Below are 6,073 nucleotides of genomic sequence, written 5' to 3'. Positions count from 1 at the left end.
CCAAATTTTGTTTCGGTCATAGTTTCTTCGTTACAACTCCGTTTTCGTTGATTCAACTTGCCATCTCCTTGGATCGAGTCCCTCTTTAAGACTATGAACTGTAAATACCTTAGTTTGTATTCAAAATCACACGGCATAGGTGAAACTTTAGTGAAACTTATGAAGTTAAACATTTTCCTTTATGTAAACAACCTTAAATGGTTATTTTTCTAAAAATACTTATACTTTGAATTAAATCATGAAATTTTTATGTGTTATCATATTCATAGTAAAAATCATTTTTCCAGAACATAAACCTCCAATTCAAAGTTTAAGATGGTTTTTAATTATCCAACCCAAAACAGTCCCCGGTGACACTCCGACGTCGTAAAAACAGTTTTTAAGATATTCTTCGAAAAACCAAGTTATACCTTGTTAAATTAGCATATATTTAAGTTATATTACAGGTCTTGAAGTATTTTAAAAGTTAAGTTAGAAGGATCTATTTAGTTTGCAAACAAGTTTGAAAACTTTCAAACTATGTTCTTGTTGTTAAAATTGTATATCACAAAATATGATAGCTATATATATATATGAATCGAATAAGGTTATAAACATAGATTCTACCTCAAGTTCCTTGGACAAGGTTGCTGTAAAAGAGGAGTAAAAACCTAGAACCAAAAAGGTGATGGAATTGGATGAAAGATTGGAAGTAAGTTTGTGTTCTTGGAAGGATTTCTTGAAGTGTTTTTGTATGGTTTTCTTATGGTGTTTAAGTAAGGTTTTTGAAGCTAATTCATGGGGAAAATGCTTGGAGATGATCAAGTATGATGTTAAGAGTATTTTAAGAGAGAAATGGAAGTGTAAGTATGAGAAAATGGGGTGAAGAAATGGTGTGCATGCATAAAAACGTTTTTAGGTTATAAAGGAAAAAAAGATACCTAACTTTGTTTTCTTGCTAAATAATTCATGCTACTTGACAAATGGTTGGTTCCACATGTTTCTTAATCATTTAAGGCTGCTAAGGAGCAGATTTTTATTGGTATATACCAATAGTAAATACATCTAGAAGCTGCGTATGATACGGGTACATATACCCTAGGTATACGTATAGAAATCTTTGAGAAAACGGAACGAGGATTCAAATATAGCTATCTTTTGTAAATACACTTATATTGTTTTATGTATTTAAGTTATTAAAAGTGATTAAATACATTACTTATACGATATATGTATAAACATTATAAGTCATAAGTATTAATGTCAAATAACGTTACGTATGGTTATCGTTTTGAAAACTTAAGTTAGTAATTTCAAAATATACTTATAACTTATTGTTATTAATACAAAATGAGATATTAAAACATTCTTAGATCATGTTAAATATGTATATATACATATATATACACAAACGTATAATTATCATATATTGTATAGTTCGTGATATCATCGGTCAAACTAGACGGTCAAACGTTGTGTAAATCTCTTTTCGAAAACATAAGTCTCAACAATTTGGATTGCTTATCATGTTGGTAAGGTTTAATTTATGTAAATATTAATCTTATAAGTATAGAACGATCGAAAAAGTGCGGGTCATTACAGTACCTACCCGTTAAATAAATTTCGTCCCGAAATTTTAAAATTGTACCTATTTTGCGTCATCGGGAAACAAGTGTATATAGATATTAAACCTATATAGTTATTGTTAGTAATAATACATTCATATTTTAAACCTATTTTGGTTGAAAAATATATTCTACGTTGAGTTGTACCACTGGCATACTTCCCTGTAGCTTGGTAACTAATATTTACAGCGGTATTGTAAACGCGAATCCTGTTGATAGATCTATCGGGCCTGACAACCCCAACCGGACTGGACGACCAGTATTCAACGGTTGCACAGTACTTCGTTTCGTGACTATACTTGGTACAGTGTAGTAAGATTTCATATTAAAGGGAATATGCGACGTGATTAATTGTTAAGTATGGTTACCAAGTGCTCAACCACTTAGAATATTTTTATTAAAATGTTTATATATGAAATCTTGTGGTCTATATTTATATCGCTGTCGACATTAAACCTATATCTCACCAACTTTATGTTGACATTTTAAAGCATGTTATTCTCAGGTATGAATTAAGTCTTCCGCTGTGCATTATCTCGTACTAAGGATACTACTTGAGGCCATTAAGGACTTATATCATAAGGCGTTGCATTCGAGTCATTGAAGTTCATAGAGACTATTATTAAGTAAATGGCGGTTTAGGTCATTTGAATATTATGAAATGTCAGGCGAATATGTCAATTATGGATGTAACTATAGATTGTCTTTTAAGAATAAATGCAACGTTTGTAAGATGTATCATATAGAGGGCAAGTACCTCGCAATGTTATCAACTATTGTAATTCGTTTGTAATCAATATGGACAACGTCCGGATGATTAGTTTCGGATCCTTTCAGTTGGTATCAGAGCTGGTATAACGCCGTCCATGTGTGGCGGGTTAGTCGTAAAGGAGGTTCTCACAGTGTTACCTGTGACGAAGCATTGGCTCTTACTCCTTGCGATCCTTTAAGGGTTGGCAGTAGCCGAGAGGCAGGCCCTAAAATCAGTGTCTGAGGTACACTCAGTGGTCACCAGGCGGTTAGCTGGGAAGGCACTGGGTGGGACGGTGGTTGTCCCCACCTGTATTTCAGTAACTGAAAGGATCCGAAACTAATCATCCGGACGTTGTCCATATTGATTACAAACGAATTACAATAGTTGATAACATTGCGAGGTACTTGCCCTCTATATGATACATCTTACAAACGTTGCATTTATTCTTAAAAGACAATCTATAGTTACATCCATAATTGACATATTCGCCTGACATTTCATAATATTCAAATGACCTAAACCGCCATTTACTTAATAATAGTCTCTATGAACTTCAATGACTCGAATGCAACGCCTTATGATATAAGTCCTTAATGGCCTCAAGTAGTATCCTTAGTACGAGATAATGCACAGCGGAAGACTTAATTCATACCTGAGAATAACATGCTTTAAAATGTCAACATAAAGTTGGTGAGATATAGGTTTAATGTCGACAGCGATATAAATATAGACCACAAGATTTCATATATAAACATTTTAATAAAAATATTCTAAGTGGTTGAGCACTTGGTAACCATACTTAACAATTAATCACGTCGCATATTCCCTTTAATATGAAATCTTACTACACTGTACCAAGTATAGTCACGAAACGAAGTACTGTGCAACCGTTGAATACTGGTCGTCCAGTCCGGTTGGGGTTGTCAGGCCCGATAGATCTATCAACAGGATTCGCGTTTACAATACCGCTGTAAATATTAGTTACCAAGCTACAGGGAAGTATGCCAGTGGTACAACTCAACGTAGAATATATTTTTCAGTTACTTGTGTCCATAACGTAAAACATAAAATACATGTATTCTCATCCCGAAATATTTAGAGTTTAAAAGTGGGACTATATACTCACTTTCGTCTTGAAGATATATATAATTTGACTTGGTCTCCGGTTGATATCACGAACCTATCCATATATAATATATCAATACCTTTTCTTTTTAAACAAACGTCACATATATATACTTGTTATACTTTTAATACTTTGAATAATTCCTTAGTCCGTAGTTAGCAGCTCGTTGTTAGTAATTCAATTTTAATGGTTCATTTTTAGATGTTTAATATACCCGCAATGAAATAAATAAAACCCCCAACGAAATAAATAAAACCCCATCGTATATGTATTGGTCGAGATTAATCTTGACCCACGGTACCGGTGTTGTCAAATGACGTGTTGCGTACATAAAGTACCGGTGTTGTCAAATGACGTGTTGCGTACAAACATGGGATCTTATGATTAATCTTCTCGTGTTGTTTACGGGTGATCCTGAACCATATAAAATTGAATTATAAGTACATATATATAAAATATCATGTTATCTTAGAAATATGTGATTTATTTAATTTTTCCCAATTAATCCCGAAGTTAAACAAGTCTAGGATAACCAATTTTGTTTCGGTCATAGTTTCTTCGTTACAAATCCGTTTTCGTTGATTCAACTTGCCATCTCCTTGGATCGAGTCCCTCTTTAAGACTATGAACTGAAAATACCTTGGTTTGTATTCAAAATCACACGGCATAGGTGAAACTTTAGTGAAACTTATGAAGTTAAACATTTTTGTTACAAAAAAATAACACTTAATGACCATTTTTCTAAAAATACCTATACTTTGAATTAAATCATGAAATTTCTATGAGTTAACATATTTATAGTAAAAATCATTTTTCCAGAACATAAACCTCCAATTCAAAGTTTAAGATAGTTTTTAATTATCCAACCCAAAACAGTCCCCGGTTACACTCCGACGTCGTAAAAACAGTTTTTAAGATATTCTTTGAAAAACCAAGTTATACCTTGTTAAGTTAGCATATATTTAAGTTATATTACAGGTCTTGAAGTATTTTAAAAGTTAAGTTAGAAGGATCTATTTAGTTTGCAAACAAGTTTGAAAACTTTCAAACTATGTTCTTGTTGTTAAAATTGTATACCACAAAATATGATAGCTATATATATATGAATTGAATAAGGTTATGAACATAGATACTACCTCAAGTTCCTTGGACAAGGTTTCTATAAAAGAGGAGTAAAAAGCTAGAACCAAAAGGGTGATGGAATTGGATGAAAGATTGGAAGTAAGTTTGTGTTCTTGGAAGGATTTCTTGAAGTGTTTTTGTATGGTTTTCTTATGGTGTTTAAGTAAGGTTTTTGAAGCTAAATGATGGGGAAAATGCTTGGAGATGATCAAGTATGAAGTTAAGAGTATTTTGAGAGAGAAATGGAAGTGTAAGTATAAGAAAATAGGGTGAAGAAATGGTGTGCATGCATAAAAACGTTTTTAGGTTATAAAGAAAAAAAAAATACCTAACTTTGTTTTCTTGCTAAATAATTCATGCTACTTGACAAATGGTTGGTTCCACATGTTTCTTAATCATTTAAGGCTGCTAAGGAGCAGATTTTTATTGGTATATACCAATAGTAAATACATCTAGAAGCTGCGTATGATACGGGTACATATACCCTAGGTATACGTATAGAAATCTTTGAGAAAACGGAACGAGGATTCAAATATAGCTATCTTTTGTAAATATACTTATATTGTTTTATGTATTTAAGTCTTTAAAAGTGATTAAATACATTACTTATACGATATATGTATAAACATTATAGGTCATAAGTATTTAAGTCAAATAACGTTACGTATGGTTATCGTTTTGAAAACTTAAGTTAGTAGTTTCAAAATATACTTATAACTTATTGTTATTAATACAAAATGAGATATTAAAACATTCTTAGATCATGTTAAATATGTATATATACATATATATACACAAACGTATAATTATCATATATTGTATAGTTCGTGATATCATCGGTCAAACTAGACGGTCAAACGTTGTGTAAAACTCTTTTCGAAAACATAAGTCTCAACAATTTGGATTGCTTATCATGTTGGTAAGGTTTAATTTATGTAAATATTAATCTTATAAGTATAGAACGATCGAAAAAGTGCGGGTCAACTTTAGGGTTTTTGCTTATCGTGTCGGAACCATATAGAGATTAGAGTTTAAATTTGGTCGGAAATTTCCGGGTCGTTACAGTACCCACCCGTTAAAGAAATTTCGTCCTCGAAATTTGGTAGAGGTTGTCATAAATAACAATAGGAATGTTTTCATGACGAATATAAGGTAATAATGAAATTTTATCATTATTGAAAGATTTAGATAAAACGATTCGGTTATGTGAGACGCACGAGCGAAGCTATCGCAAAAGAGTGAAATGAGTAAATATAGAATTGTTGTAACCGATGACGTGATTATGATCGATTTCCGGGATTTAAGGGTTTTAAAGAAAATCTTATGTAATAAGATTTAGTTTTGCGGCGATCAGGATCTTCTTTGATTTAACGCGGCAATCTGTTTTGATTTCTTTGTCGAATATTTCACTATAAATTTACCTCCTTCCCTTTCTTTCTTCCCACATCTTCTATTCTTTCTCTTTAG

Source organism: Rutidosis leptorrhynchoides, chromosome 3 (genome assembly GCF_046630445.1).
Source record: "Rutidosis leptorrhynchoides isolate AG116_Rl617_1_P2 chromosome 3, CSIRO_AGI_Rlap_v1, whole genome shotgun sequence".
Lineage (NCBI taxonomy): Eukaryota > Viridiplantae > Streptophyta > Magnoliopsida > Asterales > Asteraceae > Rutidosis > Rutidosis leptorrhynchoides.
The sequence above is the reverse complement of the archived record's forward strand: the minus strand, read 5'-3'. Positions refer to the sequence as shown.